Genomic DNA, 17,102 nt, shown 5'->3' on the forward strand with positions numbered 1-17,102 from the left:
GACTTTTTCAAAACTTTTTAAAATTTAGTTGTTTCTTATGAGTCAAATCAAATTTTCAATTTAAAAATCTTATCTTTTCAAAATCTTTTTCAAAAATCAAATCTTTTTCATTTTTCTTATTTATTTTCGACAATTTTAAAAATATTTTTTAAAATTCTTTTTCTTAATTTTACATCATATTTTCGAAAATATCATCAACAATTAATGTTTTGATTCAAAAATTTCAAGTTTGTTACTTACTTGTCAAGAAAGATTCAAACTTTAAGTTCTAGAATCATATCTTATGATTTCTTGTGAATCAAGTCATTAATTGTGATTTAAAAAAAAAAATTCAAATCTTTTTCAAAACTAATTTCAATCATATCTTTTCAAAAATATCTTTTTATCTTATCTTTTTTAAAAACCATATCTTTTTAATCATATCTTTTTAAAAAACATATCTTTTTCAAAAATTTGATTTTAAAATATCTTTTCTAACTTCTTATCTTCTTATCTTCTCAAAATTGATTTTCAAATTTGTTTCAACTAACTAATTGACTTTTTGTTTGTTTCTTATCTTTTTCAAAACCACCTAACTACTCTTCCCTCTCTAATTTTCGAAAATACCTCCCTCTTTTTCAAAAAAATTCTTTTTAATTAATTAATTGTTTAAATTTCAATTTTAATTTTAATTCTCCTTTAATTTTCGAAAATCATTAACTCCTTTTCAAAAATTATTTTCGAAAATTCTCTTCTCTCTCTCATCCTCTTCTATTTATTTATTCATTTACTAACACTTCTCTTCATCTCAAATCATTGCTCTTATCCTCACCCTTGTGTTTGGATTGTCCATTCTTCTTCACTCTTATTCCCTTTTCTTCTTCTACTAACAACAAGGGAACCTCTATACTCTGGTAAAAAGGATCCCTATTATTATTTTTCTGTTCCCTTCTCTTTCATATGAGCAGGAGCAAGGACAAGAACATTCTTGTTGAAGCAGATCCTGAACCTGAAAGGACTCTGAAAAGGAAACTAAGAGAAGCTAAAATACAACAATCCAGAGACAACCTTATAGAATTTTTCGAACAGGAAGAGGAGATGGCAGCCAAAAATAATAATAATGCAAGGAGGATGCTTGGTGACTTTACTGCACCTAATTCCAATTTACATGGAAGAAGCATCTCCATCCCTACCATTGGAGCAAACAACTTTGAGCTGAAACCTCAATTAGTTTCTCTGATGCAACAAAACTGCAAGTTTCATAGACTTCCATCTGAAGATCCTTTTCAGTTCTTAACTGAATTCTTGCAGATATGTGATACTGTTAAGACTAATGGAGTAGATCCTGAAGTCTACAGGCTCATGCTTTTCCCTTTTGCTGTGAGAGACAGAGCTAGAATATGGTTGGATTCTCAACCTAAAGATAGCCTGAACTCTTGGGATAAGCTGGTCAAGGCTTTCTTAGCCAAGTTCTTTCCTCCTCAAAAGCTGAGTAAGCTTAGAGTGGATGTTCAAACCTTCAGACAGAAAGAAGGTGAATCCCTCTATGAAGCTTGGGAGAGATATAAGGAACTGACCAAAAAGTGTCCTTCTGACATGCTTTCGGAATGGACCATCCTGGATATATTCTATGATGGTTTGTCTGAATTAGCTAAGATGTCATTGGATACTTCTGCAGGTGGATCCATTCACCTAAAGAAAACGCCTGCAGAAGCTCAAGAACTCATTGACATGGTTGCTAATAACCAGTTCATGTACACTTCTGAGAGAAATCCTGTAGGTAATGGGACGCCTCAGAAGAAGGGAGTTCTTAAAATTGATACTCTGAATGCCATATTGGCTCATAATAAAATATTGACTCAGCAAGTCAATATGATTTCTCAGAGTCTGAATGGAATGCAAGCTGCATCCAACAGTACTCAAGAGGCATCTTCCGAAGAAGAAGCTTATGATCCTGAAAACCCTACAATAGCAGAGGTAAATTACATGGGTGAACCATATGGAAACACCTATAATCCCTCATGGAGAAATCACCCAAATCTCTCATGGAAGGATCAACAAAAGCCTCAACAAGGCTTTAATAATGGTGAAAGAAATAGGTTTAACAATAGTAAACCTTTTCCATCATCCACTCAGCAACAGACAGAGAACTCTGAACAAAATACCTCTAATTTAGCAAACTTAGTCTCTGATCTATCTAAGGCCACTATAAGTTTCATGAATAAAACAAGGTCCTCCATTAGAAATTTGGAGGCACAAGTGGGCCAGCTGAGTAAAAAGATCACTGAAATCCCTCCTAGTACTCTCCCAAGCAATACAGAAGAAAATCCAAAAGGAGAGTGCAAGGCCATTGATATAACCATCATGGCCGAATCCAAAGAGGAAGGGGAGGATGTGAATCCCAAGGAGGAAGACCTCCTGGGACGTCCAGTGATCAATAAGGAGTTTCCCTTTGAGGAACCAAAGGAATCTGAGACTCATCTAGAGACCATAGAGATTCCATTAAACCTTCTTATGCCATTCATGAGCTCTGAAGAGTATTCTTCTTCTGAAGAGAAGGAAGATGTTACTGAAAAGAAAGTTGCGAAGTTCCTTGGTGCAATCATGAAGCTGAATGCTAATTTATTTGGTAATGTAACTTGGGGAGATGAACCTCCCCTGTTCACCAATGAACTAAATGCATTGGATCAACTGAGATTGCCTCAGAAGAAACAGGATCCTGAAAAGTTCCTAATACCCTGTACCATAGGCACCATGACCTTTGAGAAGGCTCTATGTGACCTTAGGTCAGGAATAAACCTCATGCCACTCTCTGTAATGGAGAAACTTGGAATCTTTGAGGTACAAGCTGCTAAAATCTCATTAGAGATGGCAGACAACTCCAGAAAATAGTCTTATGGACAAGTAGAGGACATATTAGTAAAGGTTGAAGGCCTTTACATCCCTGCTGATTTCATAATCCTAGATACTGGGAAGGATGAGGATGAATCCATCATCCTTGGAAGACCCTTCCTAGCCACAGCAAGAGCTGTGATTAATGTTGACAGAGGTGAATTAGTCCTTCAATTGAATGAGGACTCCCTTGTGTTTACAACTCAAGGACATCCTTCTGTAAACATGGAAAAGAGGCACAGTAAGCTTCTCTCAAAACAGAGTCAACTAGAGCCCCCACAGTCAAACTCTAAGTTTGGTGTTGGGAGGCCACAACCAAACTCTAAATTTGGTGTTGAACTCCCATATCCAAACTCTAAGTTTGGTGTTGGGGAGTCTCAACAATGCTCTGAATATCTGTGAGGCTCCATGAGAGCCCACTGTCAAGCTATTGACATTAAAGAAGCGCTTGTTGGGAGGCAACCCAATTTTTATTTTTTTTAATTATATTTTTTATTAGTTATATGTCTTTATAGGTTCATGATCATGTGGAGTCACAAAAACAACTGAAAAAATTGAAGAAAAATAAAAAATAGCAGAAGAAAAATCACACCCTGGAGGAAGGACTTACTGGTGTTTAAACACTAGTAAGGAGCATCTGGCTGGCGTTCAACGCCTGAACAGAGCATGGATCTGGCGTTGAACGCCAGAAACAAGTAGCATTCTGGCGTTCAGACGCCAGAAATGCACACTGAGGAAGAGCTGGCACTGAACGCCAGAAACAAGCATCTGGCTGGCGTTCAACGCCAGAAATATGCTGTATCTGGGCGCTGAATGCCCAGAACAAGCATCAATTCGGCGTTTAAATGCCAGAATTGCATGCAAAGGCATTTTACATGCCTAATTGGTGTAGGGATGCAAATCCTTGACACCTCAGGATCTGTGGACCCCACAGGATCAACTCAGCATCTGTGGACCCCACAGGGTCCCCACCTACCACCACTCACTCTCTTCCCTCTTCTCAATGTTCATCCTCTCTTCCCAATAAACACTCTTTCCCAAAACTCTTCACCAATCACCTCAATCTCTCTTCCCTATCACCACTTTACCACTCACATCCATCCACTCTTCCCCATAAACCTACCTCATAAACTCCACCTACCTTCAAAATTCAAAATCAATTTCCCACCCAAACCCACCCTATATGGCCAAAATTAACCACCCTCCCTTCCCTATATAAAGCCCTCCATTCTTCTTCATTTTTACACAACACAACCCTCTCTTCCCCTTCTTGGCCGAATACACCTCTCCCTCCTCTCCTCCATATTTTCTTCTTCTTCTTCATCTATTCTTTCTTCTCTTGCTCGAGGGTGAGCAATATTCTAAGTTTGGTGTGGTAAAAGCATAAGCTTTTTATTTTTCCATTACCATTGATGGCACCAAAGACCGAAGAATCCTTTAGAAAAGGGAAAGGAAAGACAAAAGCTTCCACCTCCGAGTCATGGGAGATGGAAAGATTCATCTCCAAAGCCTATCAAGACCACTTCTATGATGTTATGGCCAAGAAGAAGATGATCCCTGAGGTCCCTTTCAAACTCAAGAGAAATGAGTATCCGGAGATCTGACATGAGATCCATAGAAGAGGTTGGGAAGTTCTAACAAACCCCATCCAACAAGTCGAAATTCTAATGATTCAAGAGTTCTATGCTAATGCATGGATCACTAGGAACCATGATCAAAGTAAGAACCCGAACCCAAAGAATTATATTACAATGGTTCGAGGGAAATACTTAGATTTTAGTCCGGAGAATGTGAGGTTGGCATTTGGCTTGCCTATGATGCAAGGAGATGCACGCCCCTACACTAGAAGGGTCAACTTTGATCAAAGGTTGAACCAAGTCCTCATAGACATATGTGTGGAAGGAGCTCAATAGAAGATTGACTCAAAAGGCAAACCGGTTCAACTTAGAAGACTGGACCTTAAGCCTGTGGCTAGAGGATGGTTGGAGTTCATCCAACGCTCCATCATCCCCACTAGCAACCGATCTGAAGTTACTGTGGATCGGGCCATCATGATTCATAGCATCATGACTGGTGAGGAAGTAGAAGTTCATGAAGTCATCTCCCTTGAACTCTACAAAATAGCCGAAAAGTCCTCCCCCTTGGCAAGGCTAGCTTTCCCTCATCTTATTTGCCATTTATGTTACTCAGCTGAAGCTTTCATAGAAGGAGACATTCCCATTGAGGAAGAGAAGCCTATCACTAAGAAAAGGATGGAGCAAACAAGAGAGCCCACTCATGGAGCTCAAGAAACACATGAGGAAGCTCATCATCAAGAAATCCCTGAGATACCTCAAGGGATGCACTTTCCTCCACAGAATTTTTGGGAGAAAATCAACACCTCCCTAGGAGAATTAAGTTCCAACATGGGACAATTAAGGGTGGAACATCAAGAGCACTCCATCATCCTTCATGAAATTAGAGAAGATCAAAGAGCAATGAGGGAGGAGCAACAAAGACAAGGAAGAGACATAGAAGAGCTCAAGGACATCATTGGTTCCTCAAGAAGGAAACGCCACCATCACTAAGGTGGATTCATTCCTTGTTCTTAAATTCTCTGTTTTTTGTTTTCTTTATGTTAAGTGCTTATCCATGTTTGTGTCTTATTACATGATCATTAGTATTTAGTAACTATGTCTTAAAGTTATGAATGTCCTATGAATCCATCACCTCTCTTAAATGAAAAATATTTTAATTCAAAAGAACATGAAGTACATGAGTTTCGAATTTATCCTTGAACTTAGTTTAATTATATTGATGTGGTGACAATGCTTCTTGTTTTCTGAATGAATGCCTGAACAGTGCATATGTCTTTTGAAGTTGTTGTTTAAGAATGTTAAATATGTTGGCTCTTGAAAGAATGATGACAAGGAGACATGTTATTTGATAATATGAAAAATCATAAAAAATGATTCTTGAAGCAAGAAAAAGCAGTGAATACAAAGCTTGCAGAAAAAAAAAAAGAAAAAAATAGAAAAAGAAAAAAGCAAGCAGAAAAAGCCAAAAGCTCTTAAAACCAAAAGGCAAGAGCAAAAAGCCAATAACCCTTAAAACCAAAAGGCAAGGGTAAATAAAAAGGATCCCAAGGCTTTGAGCATCAGTGGATAGGAGGGCCTAAAGGAATAAAATCCTAGCCTAAGCGGCTAAACCAAGTTGTCCCTAACCATGTGCTTGTGGCGTGAAGGTGTCAAGTGAAAACTTGAGACTGAGCGGTTAAAGTCAAGGTCCAAAGCAAAAGAAGGGTGTGCTTAAGAACCCTGGACACCTCTAATTGGGGACTTTAGCAAAGCTGAGTCACAATCTGAAAAGGTTCACCCAGTTATGTGTCTGTGGCATTTATGTATCCGGTGGTAATACTGGAAAACAAAGTGCTTAGGGCCACGGCCAAGACTCATAAAGTAGCTGTGTTCAAGAATCAACATACTGAACTAGGAGAATCAATAACACTATCTAAACTCTGAGTTCCTATAGATGCCAATCATTCTGAACCTCAATGGATAAAGTGAGATGCCAAAACTATTCAAGAGGCAAAAAGCTACAAGTCCCGCTCATCTGATTAGAGCTATGTTTCATTGATAGTTTGGAATTTATAGTATATTCTCTTCTTTTTATCCTATTTGATTTTCAGTTGCTTGGGGACAAGCAACAATTTAAGTTTGGTGTTGTGATGAGAGGATAATTTATACGCTTTTTGGCATTGTTTTTAGTATGTTTTTAGTAGGATCTAGTTACTTTTAGGGATGTTTTTATTAGTCTTTATGTTAAATTCACATTTTTGGACTTTACTATGAGTTTGTGTGTTTTTCTGTGATTTCAGGTATTTTCTGGCTGAAATTGAGGGACTTGAGCAAAAATCAGATTCAGAGGTTGAAGAAGGACTGCTGATGCTGTTGGATTCTGACCTCCCTGCACTCAAAGTAAATTTTCTGGAGCTACAGAACTCAAAATGGCGCGCTTTTAATTGCGTTGGAAAGTAGACATTCAGGGCTTTCCAGCAATATATAATAGTCCATACTTTGGCCGAGTTTAAACAACGCAAAAGGGCGTTGAACGCCAGTTCTACGCTGCAGTCTGGAGTTAAACGCCAGAAACACGTCACGAACCAGAGTTGAACGCCAAAAACATGTTACAAACTGGCGTTCAACTTCAAGAATGACCTCTCCACATGTAAACTTCAAGCTCAGCCCAAGCACACACCAAGTGGGCCCCGGAAGTGGATTTATGCGTCAATTACTTACTTCTGTAAACCCTAGTAACTAGTTTAGTATAAATAGGACTTTTTACTATTGTATTAGACATCTTTGGAAGATCCTGGATTGTATTTTTGATCCTGTGATCACGTTTGGGGGGCTGGCCATTCGGCCATGCCTGAACCTTTCACTTATGTATTTTTCAACGGTAGAGTTTCTGCACTCCATAGATTAAGGTGTGGAGCTCTGCTGTTCCTCATGATTTAATGCCAAGTACTACTATTTTCTATTCAATTCAACTTATTCCGCTTCTAAGATATCCATTCGCACCCAAGAACATGATGAATGTGATGATTATGTGACGCTCATCATCATTCTCACTTATGAACGCGTGCCTGACAAACACTTCCGTTCTACATGCAATCAAGCTAGAATGAGTATCTCTTAGATATCTAATACAGGGGACCGAGTCCGAGTTATTAGTATCTTCGTGGTATAAGTTAGAACCCATGGATGGCCATTCCTGAGATCCGGAAAGTCTAAACCTTGTCTATGGTATTCCGAGTAGGATCTGGGAAGGGATGGCTGTGACGAACTTCAAACTCGCGAGTGCTGGGCGTAGTGACAGATGCAAAATGATAGTAAATCCTATTCCAGTATGATCGAGAACCTCCAGATGATTAGCCATGCCATGACAGATCATTTGGACCATTTTCACAGAGAGGATGGGATGTAGCCATTGACAACGGTGATGCCCTTACAGAAAGCTTGCCATGGAAAGGAGTAAGACTGATTGGATGAAGACAGCGGGAAAGCAGAGATTCAGAGGAACGAAAGCATCTCTATACGCTTATCTGAAATTCTCACCAATGAATTACATAAGTATTTCTATCTTTATTTTCTGTTTATTTATTATTATTATTCGAAAACTCCATAACCATTTGATATCCGCCTGACTGAGATTAACAAGATGACCATAGCTTGCTTCATACCAACAATCTCCGTGGGATCGACCCTTACTCACGTAAGGTTTTATTACTTGGACGACTCAGTGCACTTGCTGGTTAGTTGTGCGAAGTTGTGAAGTTATGTTTGGACCATGGTATGGTGCACCAGTTATTGGCGCCATTGCCAGGGAGAGAACGAACAACAAATTTTACAACCTCAGAGTAACAATTTCGCATACTAGTGATTGAGTGTAATGAGGCCAAGCGGTTCACCGCTTCGGCTATGGTAGCAATGAACTCCCCTTGTTTCTTTCGGAACCCTTCTTGCTCTGGGAAGAATGCTTGAAAGTCTTGTTGTTCATGGGACAAGGGTTGGAGAACTTCATCTTTGGGTGGGAAAGAAGGTTCAAAGGTAGGGAGAAAGGTTGTAGAGTTGGGAGGTATGTTATGTGGGTGAGGGTATTGAGGTGGTGTATAAGGATGTGGTGGTTCATATGGTTGGTGGCAAGGTGCATAGACATTTTAATTCCATGGAGGTGGAGGGTGTGGTACTTGAAGGTTTGGTGGTTGGGGGTCATGTAGGGGGTATCTTTCATATCTTTGGGTTTGGTATTCACATAGGGGAGGGTTTGGCTCGTTGTAGTATAGAGGAGGCATTTGCCATGAGTGTTGCTCATATGCAATTGGTTCCTCCCTAAATTGATTCTCCCACTCCATAAAGCTATCCCAATTTGAATTCATCATACCCTACAAAATACTCACAACCAAGCTCCAAGCAACAAGGGTGATAGCTCATAAAGAAAGTAGAAAATAAAAGCAAAAGACATTAACAAACAAGAAAAACAAACACCTAAGTATTAACAAAAACGATCAAACAACCAAAAAGTAAGATATTTACACTATCAACATATTCACAACAACCAAAAGATAGCACTCAATTGCATCCCCAGCAACGGTGCCAAAAGCTTGATGAGAGAACTATTGTCGATCTAGAATTTCACAAAATATAGGTTCGTTGCAAGCATAGCCTAGACCAACAAACAATCCTCTCAATCAAAGTTTGATTTTTCCAATTCAAAATATATAAACCGAGAGTCTTTCAACCTCGGATCATTCTCCTTAGGATGCAATCAAAGTGTTACGCTTTCGGTCGTGAGGGCAAAGGGGTTTTGTAATCAAAGAACAAAAGATTAAAAGAACTAAGAAATCAAAGAACTAAGGAATGAGCAAAATTGGGAATTAATGCAAGTAAAGAGAAAACAAGATAAAAACTAGTGAAAATGCTATGTACGCATAAAAAGCCTTGACTTGGGAATGAGAATCCAAGGAATCCTATCTTCGTCATAACCACAACTATGGTAATTATAATGAGTCAATCTCGCCTGGTTAACCCCTAACATTTTGAGGAGTAGGTCAGGCAAGCATAATTGACCTTAATCCATAAGTCCTAGCTAACTTACCAAACTAGTTGGTAAAAAGCTAGCGTCAATGGAAACAAGAGTCAACTAACTACCCAAGAATTACCACTAAATGTCGGACATTATGACTCTAGTATCCTAGGAACTCAAATCCCTAGCTAAGGTGTGAAAATATACTCAAAACTCATAATTGGCATTTTCACAAACACCTTGTGGGCATAAAACCAAAACATAGAAAATTGCAAAGAAAAATAAAATCTATAACCAAAATATTCACAAGACCAACTATAAACAAGCAATCAAGCATATATAAGGCATAAAACATTAAATTCATCAATCAAAACTTCAAGATACCAAAATTGCATATATAAACAAAGTAACTTGAACCATAAGAACATAAAAGCAAAAGTAGTGAAATTAAAGAGAAAATTGATAGTACTTACAAAAGATGAGCAAAATCCAAAATCAAAACTTGCTATAAAATGCTACAATGAACCCTAATTAAAAACCCTAAGAGAGCTCTCCCTAATCTACACTAATCCTACTCCTACTATGGAAAATTATGTCTAAGTCCTAATGCCTTCATATGGCTTCAATTCCCCTTGATATAGCACTTCAAAACCAGCTTCAGCCTTCCAAAATTAGGCCAAAAGAGCCCCAAAATCGCGAGCCACGTGACTTTTTAATGAAGTCACGCGCAGGGACTTGTGCGTACACACAGGTGTGTGCGTACGCACACATGCTGATTTTCCTCCTGTGCGTACGCATAGGGTTGTGCATAGGCACACTTGCTGATTTCTGTACTTGTGCGTGGGCACACTCTGAAATACTTTTCTCTTTTATTTTCTTCATGTTTTCTCCCAATTGCATGCTTCTCTTCCACTTTTACCAAGCCATTCATGCCTCTAGGACCTAAAATCACTCAACAAATATGTCATGGCATCGAATGGCATAAAAGTGGGATTAAAATCACTAATTTAAGCACAAAAACGCATGTTTTCACATTTAGGATCAATTTAGGGATCAAACAAAAGTATGCCATTTAAGTGAATAAGTGTGAGTTTGGGTGATGAAATCCATTCAAATCAAGCTAAAATATATCGTCAAATATGGACTCATCAGCACGTTACTCAACTGTTTCCTTTTTCCAAAGCGCGCTCATTATGAAAGACTCTTCCTCTTCTTCCTCAATCAAAACCCTCGAGATTCAACTCGAAACCAAACAAAACTCTGAAGAAACCATCCAACTCCTCGCAAAAAGTAGAAGAAATCAACAAGAAAACATACAAATCTCCATAAAAAACACCAAAAAGAACGAATAAACATTATTCAAGGTACTATTTCATTTTTCTTCTAGGTTTTTCACATTTCTGTTTCTGATTTTAAAATCAAAGCACTATATCGTCGTATTTCTCTCTCTGTTTCACTGTTCTTGGTTTAGATCTCATATTACTATTCTGATGAAACTGTTCAAGTCGTTTACGTTGTTTTACGTACTTCTAGTGAATGGTTTAACGTGTGTTTTGATATGTTTTTGTGCATGTTTTGTGCATGTTTGCATGTTTTTTAAGTAGTTTTGTATACATATAAACTCTGTATTGAATTTCAAGTGAAATGATTTTTGGGTGAATATGAATGATTTTTGGGTGTATATGTGACTGGTGTATCATTCTGAACTCATATAATGTCATGTAATCCAAAAAAGTAGAGGTTTATGGGACTGATATATATATTAAGAGTATTAAAGTGTAATTGGTGCTGTTCTAATTGTCCTTGACCTTGTAGTGTCATTGTATGCATGTGTATAGGACTGCATTTGGGTGTATGGGGCTAGTATTTGGGTGTACGTGGCTGGTATTTGGGTGTATGTCTCTGATATTTGGGTGTATTTTTTATCTATTGACAGTATTTATTTTTCCTTGTAGTAAAAATGACAACCAAGAACCAAGGCAGAAAAAAATACAATGTAAGCGCATATATATATATATATATATATATATATATATATATATATATATATCTTAGAACAAGTCAATTTTCCTAATACAAATATAGGTTATTTAAATGACTCTAATTTTGCTTTGTTTACAGCAAACCAAAGACTTGAAGTGTGCCTCCAGACTATTGAATGAAAAATTTGAAAAGATGAGCGAGCCAAAGAAAGCGATCGTTCGTGAATTAGGTTTTGGTGGACTCATGCACATCCCACCAATGAATGTGCCTCACAAACTATTAAAGGAGTTAGCTAACTCCTTTAAAATGGGCAAAAACACACTGGAAACAAGCTATAGTTCCTTTAAAGCTAAACCCAAAACAAGGGGTTGCCCTTGGCCTCAATGCATCAGGTAACTAATTACAAAAAACCTCTATACTTCAATTCTCTGTAATATATTCTTCATAATATCTTATTCTGATCTCATGTAATCAAGTAATAAAGTTAGGTGTATATGAGTGATATTTGGGTGTATTTCAAATGATTTAGAGTGTAAATTGTTTTCTTTTTGTAGGAGATATATTTCCTGATAAAGTGAGTTATGAGGAACTTTCTGAAGAGGACAAACTGATTTTCAGAAGGTTCCAGAGGAATACTCTAAAGAATCTAACCGATGACATGATGAGTATCGGTGTTGAAAATGAAGAAGATCGCCTGATGTTCAAGAGGATTTTCATCCTCTATATCCAGATGGCGTTCTTATTGCCAACAACAATAAACAAAGTATCTCCTGTGCACCTAGCTCCAATTTTTAAGATGGACAAAATAACGGAGGGCAACTGGGGAGCCCATGTGCTGAATTTAATCATCAAAGGCATAACCGATTATCGTCTGAAAAAGAAAAAATCAATCGACACCTGCCTCTTTGCCTTGATGATAATCTATTTCCATCTGGCAAAGAAAGGAGAAGAAAAACCCTGGACTGCCCTGGATTAGCAACTGGAATAAAGAGTTGCTGGTTGCAAGGATGAGAGCAAAGATAAATGGTTATATGGTAAGTTGATGAGCGGATATTTTATACGCTTTTTGGCATCATTTTCATATAGTTTATGTTATGTTTTGTTTAAGTTTTATTTTATTTTCATAGGTTTTAGTGGAAAATTCATATTTTTGGATTCTACTTTGAGTTGTGGTGTTTTATGATGATTTCAGGTATTTTCTAACTGAAATCAGAGAGTTTTTGACAAAGTTTGATTCAGAGGCAAGGAAAGCATAGCAGATGCTGTCAGGATCTGACCTCTGTGCAATCAAGCAAGTATTTCTAGAGTTACAGAAGTCTAAATGGTGCACTCTCAATGGCTATAGAAATCTAACATCCAGGGCTTTCTAGAAATATATAATAGTCCATACTTGTCTTTCAAAATGAAGGCCCAAAGCTGGCGTTCAACGCCAGCTACCTACCACATTCCTAGCGTTGGACGCCCAAAAGGGAGCAGCTGGCATCCAACGCCTAAAGCCAGCGTTCAACGCCCAAGAAGGGTACTAGCTCATGGATTTCACTCAAGCTCAGCCCAAACACTCACCAAGTGGGTCCCAGAAGTGGATTTTCACATTATCAACCTTAGTTTATCTTATTTCTATAATCCTTAGTCATTAGTTTAGTATTTAAAGGAGAAGACCACCCTTGTTTAAGGGAGGACCTCATACATTATGCCACATTTTTGAATTGTATTTTTTTCATTGTACAGTGTGAGCCACTAAACCTCCTAGGTTAAGGTTAGGAGCTCTGTTGATTTTCATGGATTAATAAAAGTACTACTGTTCTATTTCAACTCGTGTGTGACTCTATTCTAAGATGTATCTTCATTCTACAACCTTATGATGAGATGATCCGTGACAATCATCCTCATTCTACATGGGTTTGGTATGAGTCCTTGGCCGGAGATCACTGAACCACAAGCTTAATTATACATCTCTTAGACGGCTAATCCACGACTTTGTTGGGGACTTCTCGAAACATCAGTTAAGCCGAGGTATGGGGAGATTAGAGTCTTTGTGGTAGGGCTAGAACCGAGGTGCAGCATTCTCTGATCCGGAAGATTTGACATTTTCTGTGGCGTTTTGAGTAAGATCATCAAGGGGATGAACTGCAGGAGCTTCACCCTCGTTCAGATTGGGCACATACTAATTCTGGCGTTCGGCTTGAGGGAGGAAGATTGGTGGCCACTGACTTGGTGTTGATCACTTACAGCCTGCCATGGAAGGAATCATTCACATTTGGAGAAGACAGTAAGAAAGGTTGATCCAGAAGAATGAAGCATCTCCGAAACCTCAACCATCTTCTTATCATTAAATTCACAACTTCTGAGTAAATTTATCTTTATTTTGTCTTTATGCATTTTTCAACAACAAACATCTTTTATATCTGCCTGACTAAGATTTACAAGATAGACATTGCTTGATTCAAGCCGACAATCTCCATGGGATCGACCCTCACTCACCCAATGCACTTGCTGGTTCAGTTGTGCGAGTTGTAATTTTCGTGCACCACGTTTTTGGCGCCGTTGCCGCGGATTGTTCGAGTTTGACAACTACCGGACTACCTTGTTGCTTAGATTAGGTACTTTTAAGGTTTAGTTACTCGTTTATTTGTGTCTTTTGTTTTCTTTTAAAAAAATTTTCAAAACTTTTTCTTTTCTTTATTAATCTTTGTCTTTTGTTTGAGTTTTTTGTTCTTGTTCTTGTTAAAGTTTCGAATTTTCTTATTTTCTTGCTTTTCTTTCTAAAAATTTTCAAAAATAGTATCTTTTGTTTGAGTCTAGTGTCAATTTTTAAGTTTGGAGTCCTTTGTTTGTTCTTTAATTGCTTTAAATTTTCGAATTGTTCTTTATTGTTCTTCTTGGTACTCAAGTTGTTCTTGTTTATTTTCTTTGTTTTGATTTTAAAATTTTCAAGTTTGGTGTCTTTTGGTATTTGTCTTCTTAATTTTCAAAAACTTAGTATCCTTAGATCTAAAAATTTTAAGTTTGGTGTCTTTTTGTTATTTTTCTCTCTCTTCATTAAATTCAAAAAAAAAAAAAATTATCTTCCCTTATCTTTATTCAAAATTTTCGAAATTATTGCTTACTTTCATTATCTTGATTTAAAATTTGAAGTTTGGTGTCTTCTTGTTAGAAAAGTCAAAATTCAAATTTTAAAATCATATCTTTTTAAAATATTTTAAAATCTTTTCTTTTAACTTGATTCTTTCCTATCTTATCTTTCTTTTCAAATTTTAAATTTCAAATCTTTTCAAATTAAACTACTATCTTTTTTATTTTGATTTCAAATCTTTTTAATTTAAAACTTATCTTTCTTAACTTTCTTAACTTATCTTCCTCTTTCAATTTTAAAACCTACCTAACTTATCCTCTTTTTAAATTAAAACTCTTTCAATTTCAAATCTTTCTTAATTAGTTACTTGTTTATCTTATTTTAATTTCAAAAGTTTAATATTTCTTTCCTCTTTTTCAAAATTTCCTAACTAATTCCTCCCTCTCTCTTCTATTTTCGAAAACTTCTTACCTCTTTCTCTCTCTTCTTTTTCGAAAATCACTTCTTAATTTTCAAATCTTTTTAGTTAATTAGCTTTTAATTCCCTTCTTATTTTTTGAATTAAATAAATAAATAAAATAAAAACAAAAATATTTTAGTTCTAGTTTCTCTTTTGCTTCTTAATTTTTGGATTCTTCTCTCCTTTAATTCGAATTCTTTCTCTCATCTCTCTATCTTTATTCTTCTTTTCTTCTTCACATCTCACTGGGAATTTTCTATACTCTGGCATAGAAACTTCCTTTCTTCTTGTTTCTTTGTTTTCTTTCTTGTTTATGAGTAAGAACTGGGATAAAGAATCTCTCTTTAAACCTGATCCTGAACCTGAGAAGAATCTAAGGAGGCGCCTACAACAAGTTAGAGCACAACACTCTAGAGGAAACCTCAGAAAAATTTTTGAACAAGAAACAGAAAATACAGACACGGTAGACAATCCTAATGATGGAGGAGAGGCAAGGAAGGTTCTTGGTGACTACACTGCACCAACTTCTAACTTCTATGGAAGAAGCATCTCTATACCTGCAATTAGAGCAAATAAATTTGAGCTAAAGTCTCAATTAGTATCTCTAATGCAACATAATTGCAAATTCTATGAACTTCCACTGGAAGATCCACATCAATTTCTATCTGAATTTTTGCAAATTTGTGATACTGTTAAGACCAATGGAGTGGATCCTGAGGTCTACAGACTTATGCTCTTTCCCTTTGCGGTTAGAGATAGAGCTAGGATATGGTTGGACTCGCAACCTAAAGAAAGCCTAGACTCTTGGAAAAAGTTAGTCAATGCCTTCTCGACCAAGTTCTATCCACCTCAAAAGATTAGCAAGCTCAGGTTGGAGGTTCAGACCTTCAGACAGAAAGAGGGTGAATCCCTCTATGAAGTTTGGGAAAGATACAAGCAACTGATTAGGAGATGTCCTCCTGACATGCTCTCAGAATGGTCTATCCTAGGTATTTTCTCTGATGGTCTGTCTCAGATATCCAAAATGTCATTGGATAGTTCTGCTGGTGGATCACTCCACTTGAAGAAAATGCCTGAAGAGGCAAAATAACTCATTGAGATAGTTGCAAACAACCAATTCATGTACACCTCTGAGAGAAACTCTGTGAATAATGGGGTAGCTCAGAAGAAAGGAGTTCTTGAAGTAGACACTCTGAATGCCATATTGGCTTAGAATAAGATCTTGACCCAACAGGTTAATATGGTCTCCCAGCATTTAATTGGAATGCAAGCTGCAGCTAGCAACACTCAGGAAGCTTCCTCTGAAGGAGAAGCCTATGATCCTGACCAACCCATGATGGAGGAGGTGAATTACATGGGAGAACCCTATGGAAATACCTACAATCCCTTCTAGAAGAATTATCCAAATTTCTCATGGAAGGATCAACAGAAGCCTCAACAAGGCTTCAATAATAACTAAGGTGGAAGAAACCAAAATAGGTTCAACAACAGACCACCATTCCTACCTTCTCAGTAACAATTGGAGACTTCTAGGCAAAGCCTCTCTAACTTAGCAACCATAGTCTCTGAACTCTCTAAGACCACCCACAGTTTCATAACAGAAACTAGATCCTCCATTAGAAATTTGGAGGTACAAGTTGGTCAGCTGAGTAAAAGAATTCCTGAAAACCCTCCTAAAACTCTTCCAAGGAACACTGAGGTTAACCCAAAGGAAGAGTCCAAGGCCATCACTGTAGAAGTTGAGGCTGAATCTGAAGAGGAAAAGCAGGCGTTGAACGCCAGTAAGGAAGTCCCTACTGGGGGTTCAACGCCCAAAGAAGAGCCATCACTGGCATTGAACGCCAGTAAGAGAGTCTTTACTGGGCGTTCAACACCCAAGAAAGAGGATGCTCTGGCATTGAACGCCAGTGAGGAGGTACCTACTGGGCATTCAACGCCAAAAATGATGCAAAAACTGGCGTTGAATGCCAGCAATGGTGTCCCTGATAAACCCCGATTTCATGGTTTATCTTGTGCTTATTTTAGGGAATTTTGCCACCTTTTCCCACATTTATTTAATGAAATAGCATGGTTTTGTAATTCTCCCTTGAATTGTGCTTAAGTGTAAAAACATACTTTTTAGGCCTTAAATTGGTGATTTTAACTCACTTT

General features: G+C 37.4%; 2 non-coding genes across 2 annotated transcripts; both read right to left on the reverse strand.

The window, feature by feature from the left end:
- Positions 1–1,473: 1,473 nt before the first annotated feature.
- On the reverse strand, positions 1,474–1,581 carry LOC112768550 (small nucleolar RNA R71). The gene has a single exon (XR_003185963.1). It is a non-coding gene; the product is annotated as a small nucleolar RNA R71 (small nucleolar RNA).
- Positions 1,582–15,813: 14,232 nt separating this feature from the next.
- On the reverse strand, positions 15,814–15,917 carry LOC112768418 (small nucleolar RNA R71). The gene has a single exon (XR_003185850.1). It is a non-coding gene; the product is annotated as a small nucleolar RNA R71 (small nucleolar RNA).
- Between the last annotated feature and the right edge of the window lie 1,185 nt (positions 15,918–17,102).

This window comes from Arachis hypogaea, chromosome 17 (assembly GCF_003086295.3).
Source record: "Arachis hypogaea cultivar Tifrunner chromosome 17, arahy.Tifrunner.gnm2.J5K5, whole genome shotgun sequence".
Classification (NCBI taxonomy): domain Eukaryota; kingdom Viridiplantae; phylum Streptophyta; class Magnoliopsida; order Fabales; family Fabaceae; genus Arachis; species Arachis hypogaea.